This window comes from Phaethon lepturus, unplaced genomic scaffold (genome assembly GCF_000687285.1).
Source record: "Phaethon lepturus isolate BGI_N335 unplaced genomic scaffold, ASM68728v1 scaffold5386, whole genome shotgun sequence".
Taxonomy (NCBI): domain Eukaryota; kingdom Metazoa; phylum Chordata; class Aves; order Phaethontiformes; family Phaethontidae; genus Phaethon; species Phaethon lepturus.
This window is the reverse complement of record NW_010543970.1, coordinates 4,603-22,018: the sequence shown is the minus strand read 5'-3', so window position 1 is coordinate 22,018 and position 17,416 is coordinate 4,603. Positions and strand designations below refer to the sequence as shown.

Genomic DNA, 17,416 nt, shown 5'->3' with positions numbered 1-17,416 from the left:
GGATTTCTGGCACCAGCTGAGATCTGGAAGGCCACAGGATTTTTTTGTTTTTGATCAATCAAGCAAGCAGAACTTGCCATGGGGGTGTACATTCTCTGCATACATATTGATCCTATTGTGTTTAAAAGTAGTTAATTTAATCGGGGCTTTTTCAAACCTTCCCCGGTAAGACTTGCATTAATGGAGCTGTCATTTCAAGGTCATGTTTCAGTGTCAGCAACTTAATGGTCATGACAGAAGTTACCTGTAAGTTTAATATCAGTATTTCAGTTATTCCATGTTAAGATTGCATTGGATGAGAACTAATTTCACATGTATGCTTGTACAAACGTTTAGTTTCAATTGAAAAATGTTGCTTTCATTAAATGAGAGATTTTCAAAGCAGTCTGGTATTAGTGACACATAACACCAACAGTTGTTTTACTACTCCCTGCTGTTTGGATCAGTACCCTTGGCCTGCTCTGTTGCATAGGGACTTTGACTCCAACAACCTATTTTACACCTTGTCTTTTCTAGCAACTCTAGCAGAGTTTTTATTCAGGACTCTTTCTGGTAGTTTTGACCTTTTACCTCACACTTTGTCTTGTTTAAAAGCAGCAACGTGCAGAAGATGGATTGCATATTAACTATAAACACTTCTCTCTACTTGATAAATATTTGGAGATACAACATGTAAGGACTGTCTGTATGATAAGATGTCCATTTGAGTGCAGAGTATAGATTTTTATAAGGCAGGATACAGTTTACTACTTTTTGGTCCGTATCTGATGCCAAGATCTTCAAGTATTTCAGATGAAAGCAGCATATATTTTCAAGATTTTTCCTCTGAGTGTTAATTGCAGACTTTGTTGTTTGCTTCTTTGATTTGATTGGGTTACAAGGAGCTTCAGAAAGTTATCCTGGACATGGTGACATTCAAGGTACAATAGAATCGGTGGCGAAAATTGGATTTAGATACCATGGCAGAATGTGCTTGTAAATCTCCCAAACTCTGTTTTCTTATTGCTTTTCTTCCTAGTGGTTGTGGCATGCCTTGAGCCCTGCTGCTTGCTGAGGACTGGGGTTCCAGAGGTATCTGGACTGAGCAGGCTGGGATGTGAGATGGAAAGCCGAGTCTTGCATACAACTCTCTCAATCATGTACCAATAATTATCTTATGTAGAGTTTCCTACATGTAAGTGTTTTCCACAACTGGATGGGGTTTTATCAAAGATTTCAGTGCCAGATTACTTGGTGTCTCAGAATAGGAGAGGAACTCTAAGAGTGGTGTGGGGTCCAGAGTTGGGATCCTCTTTAGGAAGGACTGAACTTGACTGGTTGTTAGTTTAATTTCCATATATTGGATGTCCAAAATGGTACTGCATGGCATCCTATGGGAAAATAATGTATATTAAAAAATGGTATGTTTATACTTTACTTTTGTATTTACAATCTGGTGGTTTAATGTTGGCCATGTTATAAGAGCGCAATAGAAAGATTCCAGATCAGGATAAGGACCTAAAATCATAACTCATTACAAATTAATAAATATGGCTAAATACAATTAATAAATATGGCTAAGGAAGTGCATATTGTGAATTTTCCCTGACTTCACATTGAGCAGAAGACGCTTGGTTAATAGGCCCTCTATCTTGGTCTTTGTTTTACAACTCCAGCTTTTATGTTCATTAAACTTACATGCTGTCAATCTCATGTACTGTAATGATGGTTATTTCCTGCCATGTTTGAAAACTGAACATGAGATGCTGTTTAAAGCTTTGGTGAGAGAGAAGGGAATTCTTTGCATCTCGCTGTGGAGAAGGGATTCCCAGCATTTGTGGCATCACTTTTGCGAGAATGTCACTGAGAGATGCTAATATGACCTTTCCTTTGTTAAGTAAGAGATTTCTAGCACCACCCAGGACGCCCCTTTCTTCAACAAGTCCCATTCCACCAACTGGATAGAGAATTTTGGGCATATTTCAAGTCAGCAGTTTTTGCTTCAGTCATCTTAGTGTAGATCTTCGTTCAGAAACAGACATCCTTCTGTAGATGGGTATGTGGGTGTTGGCTGGAAAATCCATCATTCTAATTTAATTTTTTTTCTAAATGGTATGTGCTCCAATGTCAAAACACTGGGGGGCTGTTAGTTGCAAATTACAGATTTATCAAGTAGCCACGACATTGAAGTAATCTTTCTTCGGTTACAGTATGCATTCATCAAGGGCACAGGCTTGCACGATGATTCTGAATTCCTGTAGAATTTCACTGAGCAACAGCTGGTCTGTAGGATGTGTAGATTTTAACAAGGTAATGTTTGTGTTTTGGCGAAGGACTTCTGTGACATGCTGCTGAAACTGTACCAAAGTGCCTTCTTCCTCCATTCAAGTCTGCAGGGATCCTGAGACAGTTTTTGTGTGAAATTTCTCCACTCTCTCTTGTGCCTCTTGATTTTTATCACACATAAATTCTACAGAATTCTCCCATGGGGTGTTAGGAAAAAAACAGAAAATAAAAAAGTCATTGACACCGGTAACTACAGCTGCAACAGAAAGAATACTCTTTTTGGCCTTTAATTGTGTCAGATTCCTTTTCTCTGCAATTGTTTTTCTTTCTTTTTTTTTTTTTTCCCTTCACTTGAGTGAGGTTTATGGTGCTGTGTTCGTCAGGATAACCCTGTCTTAGGGTTGAAGTTGTATTTCTCCCTGAGTTCCTAGAGGTGATGTTATCTTTTGTTCACCCAGCAGTATGGTCATTCCTAAGAGCATCTGTCACTTTAGGCATTGTAAGATGGATGAGTCTCAAGTGAACTGCTGGTTGAAGCAAATGGTGAAAAAAAGAAAAGACAAGGGGGCTGGGGGTCTTCAGAGGGGACAGACAACAAGGAAGCACTGTTAGAAATCAAAAGTAAGCCAGGCAGTAGTGGAAGAAAGAGCCAAGATGGATCACGTTAGCAGATCCCACAGGTCTTGGAAACGAAGATCAGTGGTTAATGAATTCTGAAGAGATCTTCTGCGTCTTGACAAAAGTGCTGCCAATTTGTTTCCTACTTCATTTGCAAATACGGAGGGATCAGAAGGAGATGATCTAAACATCAGATGAAGAAATTGTATTTTTGTCACATGGTGTTGTAAAGTTAGGACAAATTAATCACGGTAATGATCAGAAAAAGCATAACTGATATTTTGTGTGTCGTAAATATTGTGTGAGAATCTGTCAATACAGAGAGGACACGTAATGATATAAAACCGAAACAGCACATGGGCAGTTTAGCTTTTGGAAAAACCAGTAAACTTAAAATTCGTAGCTGTTTGTATTTCAGAAGGTACTTAATGTTTTTAAAAGAGGGAAGATTCACTACAGTGTCTCTGATTTAGGGGGACTGAGACTTTAACAGAAACAAAATGATGTAAAAAACCCACACCCTAAACTCCAAGAAAGCTTCCCCCAAGCCACTGACAAGCGAATCCATACCCGCCCCGCTCCCCCGAAGCTGAGCAAAGGTCTGTGTTTGCAAAAGCAGCCGGCTAAGAACAAAAGGCACTTACAGCCCCTGTGTGTGTCAAGGTTTGGGAAGGGTCCAGGAGGATCTCGGCTTGAAAAATTATTTTGTCACACTATTGGCATTGGTCCATAAGGGGAAGCACTGGTTGAAAGGCGAAGAAATTAAGATGATTAGAAGCTTTAAAGCTTCACAAATGGTAGAGTATCTCTCTTCTCAATGGATGTAAATAATAGATGAAAGACCGAGAGTGACAACAAAGGATCAGGGCGTTTAAGAGAATGTGTGCAGCCTGAATAGAGGTCCGTGGCCTAGGGCCAAAGGTCTTAGCTTTGAGTGTAATTAGAAGAAAATACAAAAATGTCATTACTAGCAGGTGAAATGTTCAGCACGTGTCCGAAAAATAGCAATTTCAGAGCCAGGAGCTGTTGGAATTGGATTACTGACATTCTGCAATCATTGAGGTCTCTGCAGAGCCCTTACAGTTTGTTCGTGAGCTGCGTGTTAACCTTGTTGGCCATCTGTGATGGATTCACTGTCAGCATGGCGGGGATGCACAGCACAGGGTAGCATCGGTGGTCCCTGGCAATAGAGTTGTTTAATGTCTTTCCTAAGAACACAACAATCCTACCCAAAACTTTTCCTGGGTGAGAAGGGGGGGTTATCGCTGCTGTCTTAGATAGGCTGATTTTTTAAAATGGGAGGAGGGAGAGGAAGCTAAAAGCTGTATTTCTTTTAATTAAAAAAACTAGGTTTTGAATTCTAGGTGTACAGCTGAAAGAGTCGCGTTCGTTCTGGTTTTGACAGCAGGCCCGAGGCTGTGGTCCCAGTCTAAAATCCTATTTGTGAGCAACAGGGAAAATTCCTTTAAATCTTTTGGCAAAATATTATCCATTTCTGTTGAGAAACCAAACCAGCTTGTGTGCCTAAGAAAGTCTTGTTGAAGTCCAGTCAATGATAACTTAATTTAAAGCTTTTTGTGATGTTAATTACTGTTCTGTACAGCCCTAGGTATTTTAGGTGTTACTTTTCTGCCTGCTGCTTGCTACACCATTGCTGCCATTCTTTGGGGTATTTCAGGTGTATTCTCTATTATAAACTACATTTTCTATAACAAATGTTTTCACTTAAATACCTTTATGGGATGTCAGATAGGAGAGCAACCAGCTAATTCTGACTTCATTTTGAACACTGATCTCCAGTTCAGCATGGATAACCGCTCAGCCATTTAGTTTGTTTCTTTTTAAACCAATAGTAAAATAATTACTTCTACACTGTCATCTATCTTTTATGTTTCTGTGACAGTTAGTTTTCTCACATTGATGTGCTAAGTTCCTAATACTTCATACAGTGACTTCAGTGCCAAGACTGTGCAGATTCTGTGACAAACTTGTACTTCTGGTAGAATGCAAAGAAGCAGCCATGCAACTTCAACCAAGTAAACCTATAAACAAAAAGATGCTCTTGTAAGTGGTCAGCCTTCTCTTCCCCACCCAGTTCAGTTTTCACCCTAGACCAAGTTTAGATAGGCAGATTTTGTTGGCTTGTTATAAACTATGTGCTGGCATGAGCCATTCTAATTTTTTTCTTCCTACTTCTTTTTCAGGTGTTTGGGAGTTTTAAACAACCTCGCAGCAAGGCTTCACAAACTGTTAGCTGCATCCTTTAATCATGACTGCATTTCAAATAGGTTAAAAGGACTCTGAGAAGGTACTGTGCTTGCCCTTTCTAATAGACAATATATGGTATGTTTGTGTTCAGCATCTGTGCTTTCATTCCCATTGACTACATTTAGTGTGGACTGTAAATAACGATTTTATTTCTGCTTTGAGCGTGTACAGCATCTAAGTTCTTAAGAAAATCTTGAAATCCAGTTCATACAGTTAAACAGCCTTCGCCAAAGAGTTGATTTGTGCTTCTGTTTTTTTTCTTATATATCCACAATGAGGTCAACTTCATTATTTAATGAGAGTTCTTTTGAAGCTGTAACAATTTTCTTCTGCTGTTTTACTTAGAAGCACTGCAAATACCTAGGCAACTAGCTAAATAGATGTTTTATGCACTTGGAGGGTGGATGTTTGTTTGTTTGTCCTCTCAAAGGGTTTAAAACAAATGGGAAGAAGAATGCAGATCTTTGTAATGATCGGGATAGATTTGTGCTTCCAACTGAGTTTCTCACACGTCTTTTTTTTTCTGACTTCTTAAAGGGGGGAGGCTTGTCTCAGTATACAATATTGGGCTCGCATACTTTCTTGTTGCATTTAAATAGCCAGTGTACCCAGAAGGCTGAAGATCTATTCCTGCTTTATGACCTGTTGTATCCCTGGGGCAAGGGCAGCTCTGAGCAGAGCAAGGGGGTCATGGCCACAGCCCAGGTTCTGAGCGGTGCTTGTGGGTTCCCAAAACCTCTCTGCAGGAACGTTTTGCTCAGCAACATCTGGAACATGGTAGAAGTCTGGAAGAGGGGGGAACCTCTAGGATTTTGCTTCACCAGGTGCTAGGAGGAAGCAACATTAGCCTTTTTGATGGGGGGGAGGCAGATTCCGTGGCCCTGAAGTTAGGCTAAACAATTGTGGAGGTCAAAGGACAGCTGAGTGCGGTCAATGAGACACCCTGGGGTGTATTTTGTTACTTAGTAAAAGGAGCAGCATCCTAAAACCCTAAAGGATTCTCTTGAAAATCTGTGTTGTGAAAAGGTTTTATGAGTCTGATGGCAAAAAGTGCTGATTTAGCTAAGGAATGCTTGCTTTTGTCTAAATGAAAGGCTAATCCTTACCAAATGTTGGCAGCTATTATAGTGCAGTCAATAGAGGTCTGAAAGGACAGTTAGAGTAGAAGTGTACTTTGGGATCCCAAATGTTTATCATTTTAATGGTTCTGTAACTGAAAAGATTTCTGAACTTTCACCTTTGATCCTAAAATTTATACCATAAGCAAAATATTTGAAAAAGTAAAAAAGTTAAAACCTTCACTTACAAATTAAAAGACCCTGTTCCTTAGGGAGCTGTGCCTGCCTGGTTCCTCTATATCCCCTGACAAATTCACTTTAGATTATCAGGATATTCCCTAGTTTAAACTATAATTTCTTTTAATCTGCTAACACATTAACTGGAAAAAAATGTGGGGTTTTTTTCCCGGTCTTGAACAGTTTTTGCTGTTCTTGTTTCAATGCTTACAAAAAAATTTAAAGAATAGTTTTGAGTAATTAATTCCTATGATTTGTTTAGCATTATCGTTCTTTAAAGCGACAGCTTATTAACACTTAACATTTGTCATAGAAACAGATAAGAAATCAATGTCAGAGCCAAGACCTTGTAAATAACCCGAAAGGAAATGTAATAATGGCTGTCTTCACCAGAGAGGTGGTGGGGGAAGGACCGGGCATGTGGCAGAAAAGGTTCAGTGCTTTTTGTTTTCTTTGGGTGGGGGGGTTGCTGCAAGACACAACTCGGGGCCTCCGACTTTTTGGCCCTACTGTCTTACACAAACACTCATTGTCGAATTAGGAAGAAAAAGATACTCAGGAGCCAGTGGTGGTGGCATTTTCATAGTGACTAACCTGGTGTTTCATCGTGATCTTTAAAAGAACACCATACGAAGAGTGAAAAAGAATAAATTGCATAATATTCAAGGAGAAAAAATGACCAAAGAAGTTAGGTAATTTTTTTTTTTTTAAAGAATGCTTGCAAAATATAACTCTCCAAAGAGCTTAATGTTTAAACTCTAGAAGTACTCTACACAGATGCTTAGCATTGATTTATGTCAAGGTTAAGGCACCTTTAAACAAATAAAGTTGGGAATGGATAAACCTACTAAAATACAAATCGCCTATTAAACACAGAAGATGTTTGTATAGCATTCAGGTTGCTACAAAACTGACACGTCTTGAAATTCTCTTGATAACCCCTTCTAAACTCATCAGGAAATGATACCATGTGTGTTTGAGGGGTACACAAGGGAGAGGCCAGATAGGATAGAGATGGAAGGTCAGGCCTTAACTTTGACTTTCTAGGCTTCGGCTTCATGCTTTTGCAATAAGGCAGTAACAAATGAAGAAAGGATTGAGGTGATTTATTTATCAATGAGATTGGAGTGGCTTTTGCTGTAGGAACTCAATGAGATGTCCAAGTCTGTTTTCAGCTTTACCCTATAAACACTGGATATCACATTTTACACATATATCTATATGGAATTAAAGGCTATATGAAATAAACTGCTTAATAAAACTGCTTAGAGAAATACATATTTGAGCTGTAATGCTCAATTTTGTTTATAAACCTAGAATTTAATTACTCAAAGTATGTAAAATGGAATTATATGAAGTATATATTAAGACTTTTTTTCTCATCTACTGGATGAAATTGTTCTGTATCTATAAAGTATTTATCAGTTGTTTTTTTCAAGTGGATTTTAGTCCACAGTGAGAATTTTATACATAGTATTTATATTCTTCATTGGCAACAGTCACAGAAAAATAGTATGAGCACTAGTTTCTTGAGTATTTACTGGAAGTTTTATATGCATGTCTTCAAGAATGCATAGAACCTGTGAATTTTCTGTGTTATTGACTCACTAATAGCAGCTTTGGGAATCAAGATTGCCTCTGCTAGTAAGTTTATGTTGCTGGTGAATTACATCCAGCCTGTAAACATCATTAAGACTTTTCCTTTTCTGAGAAAAACAGGTAGAGAAGCACATCTAATGTCTTTAACAAGTAATGTATTTTATGATAGTTTTTTCTTATTCCAAGACATAAAGACCCCATATACAATTTATCATAGTGAGTGATGAGTTGCATCACAGAACAAATGTAAACATGAGAAATAGAAAATTGTTTTCTTCTATTAAGTATTAATAGTATGTCATTTTGAATTTTTGCATTTCTGTCTTAAGTAAAGATAAAGGTTTTTCATTGCCAGACCTAAATGGCATTATAAAAATGGACATTTATCTCACAAATACCTATTTGGATTCCTAAGTATCTAAAAAAGGTAGCTTGAATGTCAAAGCTTTTCTTTTTAGATATATGCCTGGTTGTGATGTTAATGTTTTGTTCTGTTGATTGTCCGTTTGCTGCAGATTTCATCTTAACTGAAATCTGGGATGTTGCAGAAGGCCCAGTACTGATGTGCATCTTTGATCTCAAACAGCTTCTGGTAATTTCAGAGATTCTGGACACAGCTTTGTTTATTTTACAGAAGAATTTGTGGTATTCTGGGGAGGGGAGAAACTAGAGTCAGCTTTGACACATGACAAACACATGTTGCGTAAAAGGAAAAGGAAGAACTCTACAACGCACTCTGCACTTTGAAGTTCATTTCCACTAAAATTCAGTACAAGAAATTTATTGCTTTTTAAATAGAAATTCTACGAGCTATTTAGACACTGTTTCCCAGCAGCAGAGAAGTTGCAAAAAATGTCCGCAGGATATTAAGCTTGACATTATTTGTGGGTTTAAGCTGATTGTTACGGGTTTGACCTGTGCAGGGTTTTCTTGTCTGTTCAGTGCATTGCTTTTTGCAAAGAAATGGCCATGAAAGCCGCTGGCTTTTCTGGGTTTTTTTGTGTCTCTGCATCACAGGCTAAAAGTGACTGTAGAAGAATGACATTAGATATTTCTCTCAATCTAGAGACTGCATGGGAGCTTCAGATAAGAAAATATTTGTTTATTCCTTTCTAAAACATATTCTGAGTTCAGATGAGCAGAAATGTGATCATTTTGACCTGTTTGAGAATGATATTTTCGGAAGAGTTGCACAGGAATGTGGTCTGAGTAGACTTTATAAACATTTTGACATAACCTCTCTGCAAAAGAAGAGGGACTTGTTTCCACCTTTGGTGGCCTCTTTTTAGGGATGATGGTTTCCAAACCTCGTAAAAACAAGGAGGAGCACTCTTTTCCAGACTTGCCTTTTTTTCAGGCAGGGCTCCAGGGAGGAAAACAGTAATTTTTTGGAGGAGTTGAGAAACCAACAACCCAGCTAACCTTCTTCTAATCAAATCTGTTACTGAAGGCAAATTTGATTACTTAAGACTTTCTTAATTACTCCTTTATTTAATTTTACTTTTTAATCTAGAAATCGGTGTTAGGGATTTGTTTAATAATCTTCCTGGAGAGGGAAAGGAACAAAACTTGATGGTGCTTTTGGCAGGTTTATGTACTCTACAGATGAAGGAGATGTGGGGAATGCTGCATGTGAGGCTCTTGGATGCAGGATGTTCTCCTTTGTACGGTGTCTCAGACATGCTTTGGCTGCAGAGACTGTCCCTTTTTCAAGGCGGTAACCCTGAAATGACTTTCAGGTTGCCTATTTGAAGAAGTGCCAAGCTACATCTCCAAGTCTGCCAGCTTCAGGGGAGGAAAAAGGATTGCTAACAGCAAAAGAAAGGTTGAAGTCCTACTCCAGTGTTTCATTTTTAGTCTGTTATATCTGTCACAAACTAGAACATGCACCAGATAAGGTGAATACTGTGGAAAAAGAAAATGCTGAGAGGATGTTCTTGAGTAATTGGGTCATCTCTGTTTGGAAAGTTTTAAGAGCCAATGTAATCTGTATTACCATTATGCCTATCACTCAGAAAGATATTATTTTAGTAGTGTCAGTTAGTATGTGGTGTTAGAATTAAGAAGCCAGGTGTCCAAGAAGGCCAACAGCATCCTGGCCTGTATCAACAATAGTGTGGCCAGCAGGAGTAGGGCAGTGTCTGTCCCTCTGTACTCGGCACTGGTGAGGCCACACCTCAAATCCTGTGTTCAGTTTTGGGCCCCTCACTAAAAGAAGGATGTTGAGGTGCTCAAGCGTGTCCAGAGAAGGGCAACAAAGCTGGTGAGGGATCTGGAGCACAAGTCTTATGAGGAGCAGCTGAGGGAACTGGGGTTGTTCAGTCTGGAGGAGAGGAGGCTGAGGGGAGACCTTATCGCTCTCTACAACTACCTGAGAGGGGGTTGTGGTGAGGTGGGTGTTGGTCTCTTCTCCCGAGTAACTAGCAATAGAACAAGAGGAAATGGCCTCAAGTTGCGCCAGGGGAGGTTTTAGACTAGATATTAGGAAAAATTTCTTTCCTGAGAGAGTGGTCAAGAACTGGAACAGGCTGCCCAGGGAGGTGGTGGAGTCACCATCACTGGAAGTGTTCAAGAAATATGTGGACATGGCACCTGGGGACATGGTTTAGTGGGCATGGTGGTGTTGGGTTGGTGGTTGGACTTGATGATCTTGAAGGTCTTTTCCAACCTTAATGATTCTGTGATTCTGTGATTCTTTTGAAACACCGGCAACTGTTCCTTACACTTTCTCAGGATAGAAGCAACCCCTCAGGGAAAAAATACTTAATTCATAAAAGTAAGTAATTAGTGATAGTTGTCAGCATTAAAATTGTTGACAAATATGGACTTGTGCTTCGTATTTAGAAAGATGTAACAAGACTGTTCACTGAGCTTCCCAGTGTGGAAATTAAAGTAGTCCACATATAATTTTTTTTTAAAATGGTCTAATATCATACAGTGTTCCATTGAAATAAGCATTAAATCTCCATTAAAAACACAGGTTTAAATTAATTAACTGATGCATCTGAGAAGCTGGTTTACATTATAGATTATTGTAAACTACATAAATACATTTTATGTCTCTAATAGTTCTGAATACTTTGTTTTAATTAGTAATTACTAAATACAGTTTTTAGCTAATAACTTACAATAAGATCTGTGTTTTAGTAGTAGAATATGTATTGTCAGTGAATGACTGTACACAATGTATATGAAAAGTATATAAAAATAACAAAGTTTCAATAAAAATCTGTTAGGTTTGGGAACAAGTACCAATTTTGAACACATGATTTGGGGAAGAAATTTGAGCTCAGAAAAACGTTTCAGTAAGCAGCAAAATGCTACATGCAGTTACAGTTATTTAAATAGTTATTACATTAGTTACTTAGATACTACATTAGTTTTTTCTGCTGTGTTATTAGCAATGGTAGCTGAAAAGATTCAAACATGTAACCAGCCTGATTGTGCTAACATGCTAAGTTTTTAGGAGAATAAATCATAATTCATGTCTGCAACTAGTTGCAAAATCAAAATTACACAGCAAAAATATGCATTGATCCTAGAGCTGGGATTAAGCACCAGTACTGATTTGGTTGTATTGCACGGGCATTAATAATGTAGTTAATAGCCCTATTGATTTAGGGGAGAGAACATAAATGGAGAAAGCTATGTATGAGCATGCTTGTTTTAAGGAAGCAGGCTGAGATTTTCGAAAGTGCTCCTTACTGATTTATTCGTGTTGCCTCTACAATGAGTATGTGAGCACATACTCCTTTTAAAATAATGAAGTCTTTTAACATTACCAAAACTTCAAAATTAAAAGCTAGGTTTGATCTTTTTTCACCTGAAGGTTTTTCTGTTGAGAGAAAAGAGAAAATGTACCTCTTCTGTTGAAGGTGCATAGTAATGTTCTGTTCCCTATGTACATTGTGAAAGAGCCCAGCAGCACAAAAAGATTAGCTCCATCTTCTACAAATTAATTTTAAAAAAACCAGAAAACCTTCACAGTAACCTATCTGCTAATTACATCATTTAAAAGGGCTCTAAACACCTTGCAGTCAGAATAGGTTAAATCAACATAATTAACTCCCCAAAGTTTCTATATCATGAAGGATATAGACCTGTTCATGTAAGGTTCATACTCTACTATATAATCGTCTCATTCTTGGTTATATACTACTGAGCATTTCTTTTTTTATTACTGGCCAATGAATTTTTATTAACTCTTCTATTCTTTTATAGCCTTTATGGTCAAATTTGTTGTCGTCTGTCTTCCTGTCATTGTCCACAACCCTGTATCAAACGCTAGGGCATGCAATGGGAGAAGACTAAAAAGGAGAGAGAGAGATATATTTAATATTATAAACACCAAATATGATTTATTTATGGTTTCTAGTTAAGTTCTTTTCTCCACAGTAGGAAGGCACAGGAGGAATAATAAGGACAATAGTATATTTGCAAAAGCTTGGGGTGAGGGGAGGGTTGTGTGAACAGTTGGGGGGGGTGAATGAAAGTGTAAAAGAGACAGTAAAAATGTATGTATGCATGCAAGTGGTGTCAGAACTTAGAGTGCCTATTTGTATGTGAGCATTTGCGTGCATAAGACAGTCTTCGTACATGAAAACTAGCCGTGCAGTTACAACAGATGTCAAAAGATGTTCCTTGATTCCAAGTACCCTGCCAAAGGGTATCAGCTACTGTTTGCTCCATTAGTGTTCAAGTCTCTTTATAGTACTTTTTCATGTAGCTTTCCATATTCAGGTAGGCATGTATTGCCTTAAATGCTTCTAGGATAGCATCATTTATTCACAGAAACTAGTCCTCCATAATTTTTGCATATTGTGTAGTCACTGTAGGTGAGTTCACATAAATTAAGTAGCGAGGTCAGATGTTTTCTTTCATCTGCTTGTTGCATCTGTTTACTGAGGAAATGGCATCAAATTAAATTTGGCACATGCTTAAACCTTAAATCATCTCAGTCTTCACTAGAGGAATGTGTTGAGCATCCCCAGTGCACCAACTGCACCAGTTTTCCTCTCGCTGCACTGCAGGGGTTCAGCCTACCTGGAATGCGACACTTCTTTTCTGAACGGGACCCATAATCTGGAGAAAAGTAAAGCCAGCACAAGGGCTGTACAGTTCTCATCACAAAGCTGCATATGCAGAAATCATGTGAAATGACTCACAGCTCCACATTAGGGATAAGAACTGATTGTTACAGGTTTATATAGTTTGATTTTAACTATACAGACTTAACTCTGGAACAGTCAGGCTTATAAAATATTACATTTAAAGATTCTGGGTGAGTTTTATCAGAACATTTGAAAAATGGAGAAAAATATGAGGTTAGGCAATAAACACATGTGCTGAACTTATAACTTAAAATTACTGAACTACAATTTTTTAAATCTTGACTTGAGCTTAACTCGCACTGACTTCTGTAACTTTGCACCTTGCAGTATAGTCTATGTTCGATTGCAGTTGTAAACTTCCCTTTATGTGTACAGCTCAGTAAATAATACTGTTAAAAAGAACTAAAGAGACATTTCAAATTTTAAGTAAAAGAGATGACATTGAGTTTCATTTCCTATTTCTTGGTGGTTTTCCTTTTCCGGCCTCAGTGTTGCATCACTGCTGTTTTATACCGTGAAGCTGAAAACTCCCAAGTCACTGAGTTTTTAAAAAAGCAATTCAGACTTAATTTTTGCAGTATTTGGGGGTAATTTGGAGTTGACAGCTTCATGCATTTAAGTTCAACTTAGTAACACCATCCTGAATTCAAGTTTGAATTTTACCTCTAGTACGTTTATTGTTTTGTGAACTGTGCCTGAAGACTATGGGGATAGCCTTGGGGCGGAAAGGATGGAGCCGTAAGGGCACAGCAGCCTCCATATTAGCACCGCTTGTGATTTGCATTCTGTCTCATGTTGTGGGGGAACAGCTGCCCTGTTCCACCTAATCCTACATGTAGCTCTGTTGCGTAACCATTTGCCCATCTCTGTCCAAGGAATTGTCCAAATCCCAGGTAATCTGATGTACTGTTCCAAGTACAGATACTATTAATTGGGCAATAAAAGGAAGAACAAGGTGTTCTTGATCTTTCCCATTCCTCTGACGTGGTAATGGCAACATCAGACTGAAAGACTAGATTCTAAACGGTATTGGACGCTATCAGTATTTTCTTCAAATTAAAATGAAAGGAAACTCCACTGTAAACAGAGTTGATACAAAATAATCATTCATTTTCCTGGAAGACTTTGTGAACAAATTATTTGTCTATCACTTGCTACATAAGATTGTAAACTTTTACAATTAAGTTTTAATATCCCTAACCAAGACAAAAGCAGGGTGAGAATCTCAGGATCTTGAAAGGACTGCGGAGGGGAAAAAATGGATCTTACAAAGGTTATGAGACAAGGGGTGTCTTAATGAGACTGCTCTGCCTTGCACTGTTGTACTGACTCACACCTAAGTCTTTCTCCACTGAACACTACAGTTAATGCTGGGTATATGCTTTTGACTTTGAAGTCAGCACTTTTAATTAGTGTATATATTTGTTATTGTTGTTATTAACTGTAAGCCTTTCTGCTGTATGCGTGTTCATGATACATTCTAATGATGCTCTAATGGGAAAAAAATACTACACCCAGAACATAAGTAAGAATGATGTAAATAATAGAAAATGCTAGCTGTACCTGAAATAATCAGTTCCCAAACAATCCTACAGCATAAACAGATGCCTGGTCTCTCCTTGACTAAGATAACCCTCTGAGATACAGAAGCTGTGCTGGGCCTGGCAGTGCCTTTGTGAAGGAACTTGCTTTCTTTTCCTTTGAAGGGAAACTTTCCTGCGGGGTTAGGCCAGATCAGAAACCAGATTATGTGTTTTGGAGAACACAATTACATCATTAGGTTAAACACAAATAAGGACTTGATAGAGTTGACTTAATGGAGGGTGTTTGCATCAGATTCATCATTCGCTATCAGGTAATTGTGAAATTGCTTTAAGCCATAACAACAACACTCACCCCCTCCCTCATCCTCCAGTTCAGTTCCTCTCCTTTAAAGTCTCTGGGGTCATGACCCACCTGGAGGCCAAATATGTGGTATCTGGTGTACTGAATGATCTGATTATATTTTTACTAGCAGAGCCTTCAACTCAATGTGCAGTTCTACTCCAAAGGACAATTGGGTAACAATCCACTTTACAGACGTAACTTTTTTTGGTATGTGAAGGACCACAGTCACCTATTTTTCTCACTAAAAGTGGGTAGTATTTACTGTACTTACACACTGCAAGTCTTCTGGAGCTATAAGGAAGCTGGGCTGTGGTTCTTCTTGAACATCCAGTGCATGTTTCTGTGCAGATCTTTTGAAACCTGGTTGACCGCACAGGACAAGATTATTTGATTGAATTGACAGGACTTCCTTGTGAGTTCAGCTTCTGGGGTTGAAAGAGTCATCAGAATTTCCCTGGGTCCTTCACTGCATAGTTAAGCAATGCGGTGCTAAAATGAATCATCTTCGAAATTTTGCTTTATATTACTTCCATTTCTATCTGCCTTGATGGAAGCTCACAGCAGTTGTAGTTTTGTTTTCCATAATGAATGCCCATATTTAGTTTTTTATTTAAAACTATAGCATTAATACTTCTTCACTTGTGGTCCGTTTAGTGGAATTTCATGATGGCCTTGTTTGTAAGGACCCAGACTGAGATGCGAGAGCTGCCTTCCAGCTCTGTTTTTAAGGCAGCTCTCAAACTCCAGCAAATCTCACAGTTAATCCTCCAGTTCAGTGATGGGCCACTGCAGAGAAGACTTCAAGCAGGCTTAGGAAATCTGCTTTGAAGAAGCATAGCAGCAGTGGAGATGTGTTGTGTAGAAATCATGATGCCTTAGTATCTGGATCTTTGCAGAGAAGGACCCCAAGAGTGATAGAGCCTGGAGCTGCAGGTGATCTGAATGTTAGGAAATTATCTTCTTTTTTTTGCTGCAGATCTAATTTTGAAATTATTCAATATTAATCGTGTCTTTTAGTCTCTCTATAGTGAGTTTAAAGGACGTAAAATAAAAATTGCCAGAGTATAGTGGCAAAGTTGGTGAGGTAAAGAGGGGACACGTGGAGAGTGTCAAACTCAATCCTTCTTCCATGGCAGGGTGGGGGTGAGGATCTTGCTATACATATATACTCTGCATAATGCACATATTAACATCCTGCAGAGTCCAGTCCAAAACAGAGCTCAAAATAGAAGTAGGCTACTTAAGAATTACACAAGTATCCAGTGCTGCAGGTTGGAATACTGTATTACAGCTATGCAAATTACTCGTCGCTGGGAATCCAAGCAGTTCTGTGCTGAGCTAGCCGCAATTAGTGTGCATGTAGATGCAGAAAGAATTATTTACCCCCAAATCAAACCTCCTGCCCATTAGAAACCTGTCAGTGTACCCAGGTGGGCTCTGGCGTAGTTCGGTGCAGTGTGGCTGGATACAGGACAGTGAGGGTGAACACTGATGTATCACACTGATGTATCAGTGTTGGCAGGAGAAAAACAGGCGTGTGAGATCAGGGAAGAGCTTCTCAGTCACATCCAGCTCCATTTTCTTTCAGACACTGTGCCAGATAGTCTCAAGAGCACTCAGCCTGGGACCATCTTCCCCGCATCCCTGCGAGCCCTCTGGTGTGACATTAGATTTGCAGAATTTTAGGAAAAGCTTGTCTTAATTTCACTCTAGAAAGCAACAGGGTTTTATTTATTTTGTTTTATTGGGTTTGTTTTATTTTTACCAAATGGCCCTACATAGGAACGTAGGATAGACTTATTATTTGGATAACTTTTTTTAATAATGAGCATTAATTTAGTTATATGAAATCATTGGGTTTGGTCACATTTAAATGCAGATATACATGATACTTGTCTTAATAACAGAAATGGTTTTTTCCTCTTTTTCCTTCCCTTTAAATTTCCGCCAATTTATTTTTCCCCCAGACTCTTCGCTGCCTCCTCAAGCCCTCTCCGCCTGCACACACGGGCGCGTTTAAAGCGCGTTACGCTTCTGCCGCTGCTCTGGTGCGCTCGCTGCGAGCTGCCTCCCGTTTACACTGGGAGGAGGAAAACGAAGCGCTTCCTAATTGCACCAGGCGTTTAGGGGTGGATTCAAAAGCAGAAACACTAAGGCATTCATACCTTACATTGGTGCCCCTGGCTTTTGGGTGGGCTGGATCAGGATGGCACAACCCGAACCGGCCAGCGGCTTGCTGTCTGAGGGTCTCGCCAGCTCCCCTCCCCTGCGGAGGGAAAGCCTCCTGCTCCTCCCGCTCCCCCCCACTCCCTTGAACTCCAAATGAGGCCCAGCTGCCCTAATGGCCTGGGGCAGTGTTAGGAAATCAGCTGG

The 17,416-nt window shown here is 39.0% G+C and overlaps 1 protein-coding gene across 1 annotated transcript in view; it reads left to right on the top strand.

Annotated features, from left to right (window-relative positions):
- The first annotated feature begins 5,116 nt into the window (after positions 1-5,116).
- LOC104621889 (GREB1-like protein) overlaps positions 5,117-17,416 on the top strand; it is a 15,473-nt gene continuing 3,173 nt past the window's right edge. The window contains exon 1 of the mRNA XM_010288507.1: positions 5,117-5,191. The gene's annotated coding sequence lies outside the window, so the exon portion shown is untranslated. The remainder of the gene's footprint in view (positions 5,192-17,416) is intronic.